Below are 15,013 nucleotides of genomic sequence, written 5' to 3'. Positions count from 1 at the left end.
AAAAATGGCCATTTTACCAAAAGCGATCTACAGGTTCAATGCAATCCCCATCAAAATACCAATGCAATTCTTCAAAGAGTTAGACAGAACAATTTGCAAATTCATCTGGAGTAACAAAAAACTCAGGATAGCTAAAACTATCCTCAACAATAAAAGGACTTCAGGGGGAATCACTATCCCTGAACTCAAGCAGTATTACAGAGCAATAGTGATAAAAACTGCATGGTATTGGTACAGAGACAGACAGATAGACCAGTGGAATAGAATTGAAGACCTTGAAATGAACCCACACACCTATGGTCACTTGATTTTTCACAAAGGAGCCAAAACCATTCAAGGAAAAAAGATAGCATTTTCAGCAAATGGTGCTGGTTCAACTGGAGGTCAACATGTAGAAGAATGCAGATCGATCCATGTTTATCACCCTGTACAAAGTTTAAGTCCAGGTGGATCAAAACCTCCACATCTAACCAGATACACTCAAACTAATAGAAAAAAAATTGGGGAAGAAACTCGAACACATGGGCACTGGAGAAAATTTCCTGAACAAAACACCAATGGCTTATGCTCTAAGATCAAGAATCGACAAATGGGAACTCACAAAACTGCAAAGTTTCTGTAAGGCAAAGGACACTGTGGTTTGGACAAAACGGCAACCAACAGGTTGGGAAAAGATCTTTACCAATCCTACAACAGATAAAGGGCTTATATCCAAAATATACAAAGAACTCAAGAAGTTAGACCACAGGGAGACAAATAACACTTTTAAAAATGGGGTTCAGAGCTAAACAAAGAATTCACAGCTGAGGAATGCCGAATGGGTGAGAAACACCTAAAGAAATGTTCAACATCTTTAGTTATAAGGGAAATGCAACTCAAAACAACCCTGAGATTTCACTTCACACCAGTGAGAATGGCTAAGATCAAAAACTCAGGTGACAGCAAGTGCTGGCGAGGATGTGGAGAAAGAGGAACACTCCTCCATTGTTGGTGGGATTGCAGACTGGTAAAACCATTCTGGAAATCAGTCTGGAGGTTCCTCAGAAAATTGGACATTGAACTACCTGAGGATCCAGCTATACCTCTCTTGGGCATATACCCAAAAGATGCCCCAACATATAAAAAAGACACGTGTTCCACTATGTTCATAGCAGCCTTATTTATAATAGCCAGAAGCTGGAAAGAACCCAGATGCCCTTCAATAGAGGAATGGATACAGAAAATGTGGTACAAAGACACAATGGAATATTACTCAGTTATCAAAAACAATGACATTATGAAATTCATAGGCAAATGGAGGGAACTGGAAAATATCATCCTGAGTGAGGTAACCCAATCACAGAGAAACACACATGGTATGCACTCATTGATAAGTGGCTATTAGCCCAAATGCTTAAATTAACCTGGATCACAGAACAAATGAAACTCAAGACGGATGATCAAAATGCAAATGATTCACTCCTTCTTGAAAAGGGGAACAAGAATACCCTTGGCAGGGAATAGAGAGGCAAAGATTAAAACAGACAGAGAAGGAACACCCATTCAGAGCCTGCCCCACATGTGGCCCATACATATACAGCCACCCAATTAGACAAGATGGATGAAGCAAAGAAGTACAGGCCGACAGGAACCGGATGTAGATCTCTCCTGAGAGACACAGCCAGAATACAGCAAATACATAGGTGAATGCCAGCAGCAAACCATGGAACTGAGAACGGCACCCCTGTTGAAGGAATCAGAGAAAGAACTGGAAGAGCTTGAAGGGGCTCGAGACCCCATATGCCAAGCAACCAGAGCTTCCAGGGTCTAAGCCACTACCCAAAGACTATACATGGACTGACCCCGGACTCTAACCTCATAGGTAGCAATGAATAGCCTAGTAAGAGAACCAGTGGAAGGCGAAGCCCTGGGTCCTGCAAAGACTGAAATCCCAGTGAATGTGATGGTTGGGGGGTGGCTGGTAATGTGGGGAGGATGATGAGGGGAACACCCATATCGAAGTAGAGGGGGAGGGGTGAGCGGGATGTTGGCCTGGAAACTGGGAAAGGGAATAACATTCGAAAGGTAAATAAGAAATACTCAAGTTAATAAAAAAAATGAAATGAACTAAGTATTCAACGCAGTTCCTGTCAAATCAGGAAAACCGGGCTGGCGAGGTCATCAGTGGGTAGAAAAACATGTAACCAGGCTGAAGACTGAGTTCAATTCCCAAGGCCCAGTAGTCGATGGTTCAATGTTTACGAGTCCCAACTGCTCTTCCACAGGTCCTGAGTTCAATTCTCTGCAACTACATGACCGCTCACAACCACCATATGGGGATCTGATGCCTTCATGGGAAATGGTGCTACACATGCAGATAGACACGTAAAATTAATGAATATCTTTAAATACAAATAAGATTTAGGTCCTATGTTGTATCATATGCAAAGATATAAAATAAGACTAAACACTATCTAACAGAATGCACAGAAGAAAATCTCTGTCACTGTGGGGCGCGGGGGCAGGGAGGATAAGGTGAACATTTCACAGACAAGACACTAAATAAATGCCATAACTGGAGAACTGGAGAATGTGAAATTCTTAAAATCAGAAAATGCCCACTGTGCTAAATGCATGGGTAAAAAATAAAATACTAAGTCCATGGCTAGGAGCAAAGTTTGTAAAGTTCATATTCAATAGAGAATGTCTGTGAAGATGGCAGAAAAGCTTGTAAAAATCCAGCAAAAAATAGAAACTGAAAATTTTCTGGTGTGCCATTTTCTCACTAGGACCAAGTTGAGAAAGATTGTTCTTTTATAAGAGATTCACTAGCGACATTAAGACAGTAGGTGTGCAGACAGCAGCATGGCGGGGCCTTCTCAGGAGAAACAGGGTCAGGAGGCAGTGCAGGTACCACAGTAGATCGAAACTTCAAAATTCAAATTAATTCAAAGCAAACAGGTGTCTCACAATTGTAATCTCACCATCATAAAACTATTAGTTCTAAGACGTCCAGGGCACAGCGAATCATTGTCTCAAAAGAAATCAGAACCTCAACATACAAAAGGAGTTTAAGAAATAGAATGAGGAGGAGGACAACAAGGAGAATTAGGAAGGAGCAGGAGGAAGGATGGAAGGACATAGACAAAAACAGAGAGACCGACGGAGAGACTAATGGGGGCTGCATATTTAAATAATCATCTTAGACATCTGTACAGGACAATTATTGACTAATGTTTAAAATTTTCCACCTTTTCTCATACACGAATCACAGAGGAGAGAGCTGAGATCAGAGAGTGCACGCTATATTTTCTCTTATATCCCTCTTCCCTCTCTCCTTGTGGCATTGTCACCTATCCACTATGGCACAGAACAGCACCCTCTAAGGAGACAGAATGTTCCAAGTATCTCTCTTTCTGAAAGGGATACATTGGCCACAAATGACAAAGTGGAAGTTAGCCAACGTGTGTCTGGGATCCTTGCATCTGTCTTCCGACCGTCAAGGAGAATCAAGTGCTCGCCTCTGGGAACCAAGAAGCTTGGCTACAGATAATGCTCCTATCACTGCATCACCTAGGTCGCCATGGAAAAGGGAATCCACAAAGACGTTGGTTTCCATTGCAACCGCAAATGCTCCTCTCCTGTTCAATAAATAGGAATGTCCCACCCAACCCTCCATTCCTTTCTCTCAAAGCAAACCCATTCACCCAAGTCATGTATCACCCGAGGAAGCACACCCACCAGGAAAACTGCCATGAGCATGAAAGCAGAGCTTAACCCAAGGTGTGAACAAAACAATCCTAAAGGCGCAGCCATGCTGTTTTCAGCACACTATGGAGGGCACATTGAAATGTCTGTATTGTAGATGAACATTGGGGTTATGGTCAAAGATGCGTGATGTAACCAATAAGAACCTCGAAGCATATAGTTAAATCCTGTGATATCTTAGCAAATAAACCCAAATCACAAAAGGAAAATAGGGATGCTGGGAATCGAACCCAGGACCACTGACATGCAAAGAAGTTGCTTTACCATCGAGCTACATAACCAAAAATCTGAGTCTCTCCATAATGTCCCATATGAAGCAAGGAAGATTGACGTAACATGGCTACAGCTACAGTGAGCTACAGCATTCTTACAGCCTGTCAGGATCTGCATCTGTTCACTGCCTACAATTAACAATTTCAAATTAAGGGCTGTTACGGAATTTTTATGCTATTTCTTTTACGAGAAAAGAAAAGATTCTCAAGAAAAAGAAAGTAATAGTATTAAGAACAAAGAATTATTTTCTTTGGAAACTGTGAAAAATGTTTATAGAAAAATGCGCACAGGTACAAAAAGGTTAGACCAATGCAAGGTCTGCCCACTTCAGACCTGTCCACTCCTAATTCCACAGAGACCCTAAGTCTCCATGACAACTACAATGCTCCTGCTCTCTGCATAGTAAATAGGAATGATCCACCCAATCTTCCCATCCTTTCTCTCCAAGCATAAGTCATTCGCCCTTGTCACACGAGAAAGTACACCCACTAGGGAAACTGCCAGAAGCATGAAACCAGAGTTTCACCCAAGCTGTGCACAAATTACTCCTGGAGGCACATCCACACTCTACTCACCAGACTATGGCAAACTCCATGGTGATATCGTCTAGATTATAGATGCACCTGGTTGTCATGGTCCTAGATGAGCACTTTAAGCAGTAATTATACATATACCCTCCTAACAAAGTTAAATCCTGGGATATGTCGCGAAGAAACTGAAGACAGAAAAAGGAGACTTGAGATGCTGGGAGTCAAACCCAGGACCACTCCCACGAAAGGTAGCTGCTCTACCATTAAGCTACATCACCAAGCCTACACGTGATTCAATAGCATCCAATATCAAAATAGCGAGACTGGAGCAGCATTGCTACACTGTGCTGCACTATTCTTAGAGCAGGCCAGGATCTGCATCAAATGTTAATGGATCATTGGTAACTTCCATTTACTGTTGTTATGGGAGTTTTATGGCATTTCTTTTATGAGAAAGGAATCTATTCTCAAAACAAGAAAGTAATGGTATTATATAATCAGAAGCCTTTTTTTACCAACTGCGAAAAGTATTTATAGAAAAATGACAACAGATACAAGAAGGATAGGTCAATGGAAGGAACGATCTCCAGTTTCAGACCTGCTCACTTCAAAATCATGTGCGAGCCTAAAAAATAACCCTCCCTACTTATCCCCCACTGACAGGAAGAACTGAGTTTTGGGCCTATGCCTGTTTCTGGTTGCTGCCCATAATTATATAGTGACTTAGTACTGGTTTTGTGAAGTCTTTATTTTTCTGGACTCAGGATATACTGGCTCGCTTAAGGATCTCTTGCCTTCTTTTGCTTTATACCTAAGGATAATAGGTATAGAAGAGAGTGAAGATTCCCAACTTAACAGGCCAGGAAATATCTTCAACAAAATTATAGACGAACTTCCATAGCCTAAATCAAGAGATGCGCATAAACATATATGAAACCTATAGACCTGAAAAGATGGACCAAAAAAGAAATTCTATAGAACATTCCATCCTAAAACATAAGAATAACCCTTTTTGTCAGCACCTCAAGAAACCTCCTCCAAAAGTGACCATACAATCAGTCACAATACAGGCCACAACAAAAAGAATAAGATTGAAAGTATTCCATGAATGTTTTCAGTCCAACACAACTAAGGCTGGTCTTCAATAACAAAAAAAGGACAGAAAGACCACATACATATGGAAGGTGAAAAACCCTCTACTCAATGATAACTTGATCAAGAACGAAAAAAAGAAATTCAAGTTTTAAACTTTAATTAAAATGAAGGTACAACATGCCAAAATATATGGGACACAATGAAAGTAGTGGTAAGAGGAAAATTCATGGCTCTGAGTGCCTCCAAAAAGAAACGGGAGAGTATATACTAGCAGTTGGACAGCACACCTAAAAGCTCTAGAACAAATAAAGAAAACACATCCAAGAGTAGCAGAGGGCAAGAAATAATCAAACTCAGGGCTGAAATCAACCAAGTAGAAACAAAAAGCACAAGATAGATAAATTGTTAGCCAGAATAACCAGTGGACACAGAGAGAGTATCCAAATTAGCAAAATAAGAAATAAAAAGAAAGACTAAACAACTAAATCTGAGAATATAAAAAAAAATCATCAGATGCTACTGCAAAAGCTTATACTCGACAAAACTAGAAAATCTGGATGAAATGGACAATTCTCTAGACAGATACCAGGTTCCAAAGTTAAATCCAGATTAGATAAACCACATAAACATTTCCATAACACTTAAAGAAAAAGAAGAAGTTACTAAAAGTCTCCCAACCAAAGAGACCCCAGGACCAGATGGGTTCACTGCAGAATTCTATCAGATCTTCATAGAAGCAAATTTTCTGAACAAAACACCAATGGCTTATGTTCTAAGATCACGAATCGACAAATGGGATCTCATAAAACTGCAAAGCTTCTGTAAGGCAAAGGCTCACAAAAGGACTGTAGGACAAAATGGCAACCAAAATATTGGGAAAAGATCTTTACCAATCCTACATCCGATAGAGGGCTAATATGCAAAAATAGAAAGAACTGAAGACATTATACTCTAACGAGCCAATTAACCATATTTAAAAATGGGGTACAGAGCTAAACAAAGAATTCTCAGCTGAGAACTATCGAAGGGTGAGAAGCACCTAAAGAAATGCTCAAAATCCTTAGTCATCAGGGAAATGCAAATCAAAATAACCCTGAGATCCATCTCGCATCAGTCAGAATACCTAAGATCAAAAACTCAGGTAACAGCAGATGCTGGCAAGAATGTGGAGAAAAAGGAACACTCCTCCATTGTTGGTGGGATTGCAAACTGGTACAACCACTCTGGAAATCAGTCAGGACGTTCCTCAGAAAATTTGACATTAAATTACCTGAGGACCTAGCTATACCAGTCTTGGGCATAACCCCAAAAGGTGCCCCAACATATAAGGAAGACACGTGCTCCACTATGCTAATAGCACCCTTATTTATAATAGCCAGAAGCTGGAAAGAACCCAGATGCCCTTCAACAGAGGAATGGATACAGAAAATATGTTACATCTACACAATGGATTACTACTCAGCTATCGAAAAAAAATGACTTCATGAAATGCATATGCAAATGGACTAAACTATAAAGTGTCATCCTGAGTGAGGTAATCCAATCACAGAAAAGCACACATGGTATGAAGTCACTGATAAGTGGATTTTAGCCCAAAAGTTCAAATTACCCAAAATACAATCCACAGACCACATGAAGCTCAAGAAGAAGTGTGAGCAAAGTGCAGATGATTCACTCCTTCTTAAAAGGGGGAACAAAAATATTCATAGGAGGGGAGGTGGAGGCAAAGTTTATAGCAGAGATTGAAGGAATGGCCATTCACACCCTGCCCCACATGTGGCCCACATATATACAGCCACCAAAACTAGTTAAGATGGATGAACCAAAGAAGTGCAGGCCGACAGGAACCGGAGAGAGATGTCTCCTGAGAGACACAACCAGAACATGTCAAAAACAGAGGTGAATGCTAGCAGCAAACCATTGAACTGAGAAGAGAGATACCCGTGGGAGGAATTAGAGAGAGGATTGAAAGCGCTAAAGGGGCTTGCAACCCCATAAGAACAACAATGCCAACAAACCAGAGCTACCAGGGACTAAACCACTACCCAAAGACTATACACAGACTGACCCAAGGCTCCAAATGCATATGTAGCACAGAATAGACTTGTTGGGTCACCAGTGGAAGGGGAAGCCCTTGGTCCTGCGAAGGTTGGACTCCCAGTGCAGGGGAACATCAGAGGAGTGGTAAGCTGGCTGGATGGGAGAGAAACACCCTTATGGGGAAAGGGGAGGGGGAGGAGGGATGGGATAGGGGGTTTAAGGACAGAACACCAGGCAAGGGGAAAAAATTGAAATGTAAATAAAGAAATATATCGTATAAAAAATTATCCATCCCAGGAACATCACTGCTAGTTCCAAGACAATGATTACTTTTAAGGCATTGCCTGCCATGAAGGCAAAAACGCGGAGGAAGATGATAAGGAGCCTCGGGTCTGGAATCGTGGTGCAGATTGCAGCAACATTTGCCATGATTGATCCCGAAGCACCAAGGGAAGGTCCTTATTTTAATGTGGCAACTTTACACACATAACTGACAAAATTGAAAATAACACCTGAACACATGAACATGGGTTCCACCTGTTCTTGACCCAGAATGTTCTCAATGCTGGATGAGAAGCTGCACAAAACAGACATTTGTGCCATGAGGAATAAGGAGAAATTGTGGACAGAAACTTGGAGACCAAAGGACTTCTGAGGCTGGGTTGTGTGTACAGAATATGTACATGGTCAGATGTAGGGAATGCAGGGTGTCCATAAGCAGAATGAGAGAGATGTGGTGATTACGATGCCTGTCACCCGCTTCTGGCCACCACCTAGGCTATTACACCACTTGTGGATCTCCTTTCTGATATCTACTTGCTTTTCTGGGCATATGCTGTCCAACCATTAACTTTTATGTCATCAACATTTATCTGTACCCTGGATTTCGGTGATTCAAATTGCTAAATATAGCTGATTCAAATATACAGCCTGTGGCCTAAATAGTGGAATTAAAGCCTTCTGTTGTGTTGATATAAGCTAGACCTAGGGATAAAATAAACTGTTTCCTTCAGAGGCTGGATCAAGGTACTTCTCTTGTATGCTTCTTCACTTGACCCTGTGTTTGATCTTCAAGGTTCTTCCTTCCTCAGAACATTTGTAAATATACAATGTTGCCTAAGATAAAATTTATACCCGGATTTGGGCAGTCGCAGAGCCTGGGTCTGAGAAAGCTCCTGGAGGGCTCCATAGAAGGGAGGCCCAGAAGACTAAAGGCAACCGTAGACTCCCTGTAACCAACCTCAGAATGCCATCTACCCAATCCTTCCTTCAATATTGCCTGGTGTTCCTAATCCTTCAGAAGCACGTTATAATGAATTTAGCACAATATTTTCAAGTGATGTAGGTCTGCCATGTTTTGCAGAGCACAAAATTTCTTATGGTTCTTGTTCTTGTTTTCTTTGCATTGGAAATTGATTCTTTTCTCATATGTGATGACATAAAAATTGCCAATAATGGTATACAAATATGTGATATAAATATCTTCAGGCACTATAAAAGCATCTTGTGTCACTGTGAATTCATATATGCTGGAAAGGGGGTCTCTAGTGGGCTTTGAGTTGTAGCTCATTGGTAGAGCGCATACTTTGCACGTATGTGTCCCGGGATCGATTCCCAGCCTCTCCAAGCTTTTGTTTTTTCTCTTCAGGATCAGTTTCTAGACAGGATCTAGAAGACGTGTCCGTAAATACCTCGGTGGTCTGGGGCGTATGGCCAAAGTTCTCATCTATACCCGTGACAACAATATTCCACTCTAACCTTGAAGACGTTCCCATGGAGACCTCTTAGTCTGGGGAGTACAGCGTGGTCATCGCTCTAGGATTATGTTTCCTCACAGCTTCTGCCTTCATGCTGCTGGCAGTTTCCTAGTGGGTATGCTTTCTCGGGTGAACGATGTCAAGGAAGAATGAGTTGTGCTTTCAGAGAAATAAGGGATGATACTGGGAAGGATAAAAGTCTGTTTCAGGGACAGGATCAAGACACTTTCTTCTATGTTTCCCCCCTTGACCCTGTGTTTGATCTTCAAGGTTCATCCTTCCTCGGTGCTTTTCCAAACTCACATTTGCTTGCTGAAGAAATTACTTCAACCCTTGTCAGGGAGCCCCAGAGTCTGAGTCGCAGACATGTCAGTAACCGAAGCTCACTGGAGGCACCCATTCATGACCACAGACCCAGCCTCACTCTACGCCAACTCTCAATGCCATCTTCCCAACCTATGCCGATTGACATACCCTGCAGTCACTCATTATTATTAATTTGACACGATACTGAAAATTCATTGTGGGTCTGCCATGTTTTGAAGAACTTATGATTTCTTTTATTTTTAAAAGTTTGAGTTTTATTTTATACAGAAAATTAAACACAGGTACTGTTCAGCTGTACTGTAAATCTGACTTAAATTTTAAGCAAGCCTAGATATCAAAACATTACATAAATATTTGTGTTGATAGATATAATCATATTAATATCTCTACTTATCCGATCGGGTATAGATTTTAAAAGTTACAAACTCTAACCCCTAGTGTTAGGTCAAATAAAGTGCTTGCATACAAGTTTATACACCGATAAAGGGCTGTGTGTAGAACACATACATTCTCAATGAGGAACCATTTCACACCCGAGGGAATGAACATTGCATTTTTATGTGTAACCTGAGACATAGATAAGGTACATAAAAGAGTCATAAGGTATTTCGGTGACCGGGAGGGGGAATCCTGTTCTCTCTGGTGTTAAATTTACACAGGGAGGCTGGAAATTTAGCTCAGTTTTAGAACATTTGTGTAGAACATACAATGCCTTGTGACTGACACCCAGTATAGCCCACAGAGGATCACACAGAGGGAGGCAGTCTGAGCAAAAGTAGGCAAGAGATCCTTAAGTGAGCCAGTATATCCTGAGTCCAGAAAAATAAAGGCTTCACAAAACCAGTACTAAGTCACTATATAACTATGGGGAGCAACCAGAAACAGGCAGAGGCCCAAAACTCAGTTCTTCCTGTCAGTGGGGGATAAGTAGGGAGGGTTGTTTTTTTAGGCTCGCACATGATTTTGAAGAGAGCAGGTCTGAAGCTGGAGAGCATTCCTTGCATTGGCCTATTTTTTTACCTGTTGTCATTTTTCTATAAACGTTTTTCTACTTTCTTTTAAAAATGATTTCTTGTTTTTAATACTATTACTTTGTTTTTGTTGAGTATATTTTCTTTTTTCACAAAAGAAATCCCATAGCAGCACTTGATTTGAAATTATTAATTGTAGGCAGTGAAGAGATACAGATCCTGGCATGTTGTAAGAGTGCTACAGCTCCCTGTAGCTGTAGCCATGTTGCTTCAGTCTCCCTAGGTTTATATGGACTGTGACGGACGGACTGGTACCCTAGCTGATGTTGGTCATTGGTAGAGCAACTGCCTTGCGTTCTAGTGGGCCTGGGTTCGACTCCCAGCATCTCGGGGTCCTTTTTGTGTTCTGGTTTTGTTTCTTCACAAGATATCCAGGCTTTCATTTTATGCTAGGAGAGCATGTATGCATATGTAATTGCTGGTTAAAGCGTTCATCTAGGACCATAAGGACAATGGTCATCAATAATCCAGTTATTTCCCTAAGGTTTTAATAGTCTGGTAAGTACAGCGTGGATGTGCGTCCAGGATTGTTTTGTTCTGAGCTTGAGTGAAGCTCTGCTTTCAAGCTGGTGGCAGTTTCCCTAGTGGGTGTCTTTCTCAGGTGACAGATAGCAAAGGTCAATGAGTTCTGCTTTGAGAGAAAAGAAGGGAGGATTGGGAGGAACGTTCCTAGTTACTGAACAGAGAACTGGAGCGTTGTGGTTGCCATGGAAACCAACGTCTTTGTGGACTCCGTTAAAATGTCTACTTAGGTGATGTAGTGATAGGATCATTCTCTTCACCAAGCTGATGGGTTCCAAGAGGTGAGCACTTGAATTTCTTTGAGGGAGGGAAGACAGATGCAACTATTCCTGACCCGAGTATCTATGTATGTATATATGTATGTACACACACACACACACACACACACACACACACACACACACACACACACACATACAACTACAGTATAACATATGAGCTGGAACGTCTGTCAGAGGAGAGGCGTTCTCACATGCCTACAGGAATCTCAGAGTCCTGTAGGATAATATATTCCCTCAGAAGAATCTGAAGAGAACCACTTTCTCCTACAGTTCTGCTTAAGTTTCCACAACTTTCCTAATGGAGCCATTAGGCAGGAAACAAACATTTAAAACTAGAGCATGTCAGGAACACTTCATTTTCAAAACCAATTCTCAGAAGGTGAGCAGCGATTCCTTCTACCATTTCAAGGGGCTTTGTTTGAGAAAGTTCAGGGGAAACATAATGGGAAACTTTGTTCTTTACTGGTCACATACATTCATCAATAAGTGTAATTTAAGTCTTAAAGAAAGAGCTAGAGTTATCAGTTACAGTAACATAGGACACTAAGGACATTAGCAAACCAGTCATGTGTGGATATCCGAGAACAATTCTTGGGAGATGATTCTCTCCTTTCTCCAGAGCAACAAATGCTTTACCAGCCAAACCACGATGACCCTCCAATAAGTCATACTCTCAGATGTGCTGATTGTACTTTCCATTATGTTTCCTGACCATCCACTGTCCGAGGAAACAGGGACCACAGCAGAGGGCTTAACCCCCAAACATAGAACACTGCGACGAGAGGAGCATACATGTGTAGCAGTCTGGTCTATACAGTGTCTGGAGCCATTTGCCACCTCTCTGAAGCATAGGGAATAAAAGAGGGATAAAGTCTGCCTGACAGGCAGAGACAAGGCAGGTCAGGGTCTCCTGGACTGCTGAGGCATGGAAAGATAGGTGAGGTGCACTTGAGGTTCAAGGCAAGGGGCTACCATTAAAGAAATCAGCCGCCCATGTATTTGTGAGAATGTGTCTGGACTCTGTGTGTTCCTTTGATATTTGTTTCTTTTGCTTCTTTGAGATGGTGGGTGTCGTGTACTCCACACTTGCAGAACCTCACTATATAACCAATGAAGACATTGAAGTCCTGACTCTCCTCCATCTGATTCCCAATGCTGGGATTTGGGGCTTATCCCAGCATGCTTAGGTACATGTTTATCTAGACAATGTAGCACACTCTCTCACTACTGTTGGTATATAATGTGTTTTCACATCGAGTAGCATTGTTTCTACATTTCCTTCATTATATAATTTGGGCCCTTTTTATTTCTATAGAAATGGTTAATCAGCGTGCTAATTTGCTTTCCAATTTCTTCTAAGAAGTTGTAGGATTTGCATGGGAAAACAGAGTGCATCTATATCTCAATGCTGAAGTCATGGATATCATAACCATAGTGACTTGGTGGTGCTCTGTTGGAGGGGAGGAACTTTTAGCAGGGAGAACCTAACTGGAGCAAGTACATCACTTGGGTGAGCGTTGGCATTTATAGCCTCAATGCACTGGTGTTCTCTGTGCTTCTTGAGTGTGGATGCAAATGTGCTCAGTCATGTTCCTGCTCTTGCTCACACACCGGCCTCCTTCCTTGTCCTCCCTACTTTAAAATGTCTATTCCTACCAAAGTGAGTGTAAGACAAATGCTTCCCTGTTAGTTTGTGTCCACTGCACCATTTTATCACTGCAACAGAAGAAGTATTAATACTGTGCATGTGAGCACAAATAGCTCAATTATGCCAGGCATGGCGGCACAGGCCATTAAGACCTCAGCGGATGGGAGGCAGAAACACTTGCATCTCTAGGACTTCAACCAGGCCTGTCAGGACCGCACAGGAGACTTTGTCTCAAGACAATAGTAGGAATACTCTAGCCTCAGACTATAAACTGCCTGTTTTCGTCAATGTTCACATTCTCCACAATCTTAATTTGTATTCTCATTGGTGTCCAAGATCTACTAGCCTCACATGGAGTCAGTCATCACTCATGTTCTATGTCCATATTGAAATTGTTAGCTTGTATTACAATGGAGTTCTCTATGAGTTCCTATGGGATTGCCCTTGAGGTTTCATTATGCAGGTCTTTTCATTGTTGAATTATTTATTTTCCCACACTTGGTTTTGCATTCAGAAAGGCATGTTAATTTCATCCACCATCTTTAATCACTTCTCATATCTTTTTCTTATCTTTCTTGTATTTTAGCTTCAGTCGATGCTCTGTTGCATGATTTGAACGTAGGCATGAATGGCTAACATTTTCCTAGTGAATTTAGACCTGCATTAGTGTTTGCTTCAAACACTTTTATTGCACCTTTCATTTTAGTTTTCCCTATACATTAACGTCATAACTCCCCCCTGATTTCTACTTATACTCAGGTACACGTGCTTGTATATAAGTGTTCAAGATATTATTTGTATGCCTTTAAATAAGGTACATGTCTTGTAAAGGATTAGTTTTACATTCTATTTCAATAGGTAATAAGATTGTCTTATTTCTAATAAGTTATACCCATTTATATTCTTTCCATATACGTATACGTTTGCTTAACATGTCAATGCCAGAGGACAACTTGCAGGAATGTTTCTCTGCTTAGGTCATGTGGGTCCTGGGGATACATTGTAGGCCATCAGATGCAGTGCCAGGCACCATCGTACCTGGTACCCCACATACATTATTATATGATCTATATATATGGTCATTTGGCTTCAGATCTGTCCCTCTGTTTGTAAGTTCATAATTCATACCCACAGTTGCAGAAAATCTTCTACTGGGCTGTGAATATCACTGTACTAATTTTGGGGTCTTGAGAATGAACTAGTGTCTAACCCATGCAAAACCTATGCTCTGACACTGAGAAATTTCCCCCAGACACAGGAAATCTACTTTATTGGCCGTTTGTTTTGAAGTAGTATATAGTGCAGTACTCATCATTTGCAGTTGGTTTTTTAATTGACTTTTGTTTGTGTGGGGGATATCAGACCCCAGACCTTCCAAATGTCTGCCAAGTGGTGTCTCTTCCGCCAACTTTCATTCCCATCCAAATATTAAATCTTAGAGCAGTTACTCCATTTACTGATTGATTGATCCATCTTTTCATTTATTTATTCATTTAGTCATCTATCTATTTATCTTTCTATCTATTTATTTATGTTAGTGTGGGCAGAGTGTGCATATGCCAGAGCACATTGCTAGATGTCAGAGGACAAAGACGACAACTTGTGGGAGTCAGAGCTCTACTTCCTTCTTGTGGTTTTAGTTATTACACCCACTTCTTTGACATAAGGTTGACTGCTGCCTGGGCTGTGTTGCTGTCTCCAGTATTACCTTCTTAGTAAACGTAGTGTCTTGACTAGGAAAAGTGTTAGTTCCTAATACAGA

The 15,013-nt window shown here is 41.2% G+C and overlaps 1 pseudogene; it reads right to left on the bottom strand.

Moving 5' to 3' along the window:
- Positions 1 to 7,901: 7,901 nt before the first annotated feature.
- Positions 7,902 to 9,460, bottom strand: LOC134484208 (presenilin-associated rhomboid-like protein, mitochondrial; annotated as a pseudogene).
- Between the last annotated feature and the right edge of the window lie 5,553 nt (positions 9,461 to 15,013).

The sequence above is a fragment of the Rattus norvegicus genome, chromosome X (assembly GCF_036323735.1).
Source record: "Rattus norvegicus strain BN/NHsdMcwi chromosome X, GRCr8, whole genome shotgun sequence".
NCBI lineage: Eukaryota > Metazoa > Chordata > Mammalia > Rodentia > Muridae > Rattus > Rattus norvegicus.
Note: the sequence above shows the minus strand (reverse complement) of the source record. Positions and strands in the feature narration are given on the sequence as shown.